Below are 824 nucleotides of genomic sequence, written 5' to 3'. Positions count from 1 at the left end.
CTATCTTTTTACCTTATTTCCAAAATTTTAATGATTTTTTTTCAAACACATCTTTGGATAAGATTAAACTGAAGGAATTTCAGGAATCCATTAGTAGATGTATGAGGGTAGTTTAAAATTCTAATACATGCTCCTCCCTTTAAAGTCACCTGTCACAACAGCTCTGCTGGTAAAATAAACTGAAATTAGGGAGGACCTTCTCTGAAAGGCTAATACCCTCTTATGAGCTCAGTGACTTTTAGTTCAAAGATAAGATTTGTTCCACTGGGTTTACTCTGGTGCCCCAAGTTTAAATAAGACGTTGAAAAGCAAACCAGGCCTGCTTTCTGGTCAGCGATTTCCTAGAAGAACCACAAAGGCAGCCTGGTTACACAGACACAACCTGGACTGGGGACACCGCTGGTTCTGGAGAAGACAGACTTGAACTTGAAGCCCAATTCGACCACTTATCAGCTGATGGTCTCTGAATCTGTTTCTGCATGTGCAAGTGGATGGTCACAAGGATCAAAAACAATAGAGAAATGGTTTCCAAATGTTGGTTCCCAAACCAGTACTTGTTTTTGAAAAGGTTTTTGCCAGTTTATATAGAAATAGTAATGATTTTAAAAGTTCAAAGGGGGAGAAGTGGACCTTATAGTAAGAATTTTTTATACAGTAACATTTAAATACTGTACTTTCAAAAACAAATTCATAGATACAGGCAACAGATTGGTGGTTATCAAAGGGTAGGGAGTGGGGGGAGAGTGAAATGGGTAAAGGGGATGAAATATATGGTGAAGGATGGAAACTAGACTGTTGGTGGTGAGCATGCAATAATAGAGTAT

Source organism: Myotis davidii, unplaced genomic scaffold (assembly GCF_000327345.1).
Source record: "Myotis davidii unplaced genomic scaffold, ASM32734v1 scaffold132, whole genome shotgun sequence".
Taxonomy (NCBI): domain Eukaryota; kingdom Metazoa; phylum Chordata; class Mammalia; order Chiroptera; family Vespertilionidae; genus Myotis; species Myotis davidii.
The sequence above is the reverse complement of the archived record's forward strand: the minus strand, read 5'-3'. Positions refer to the sequence as shown.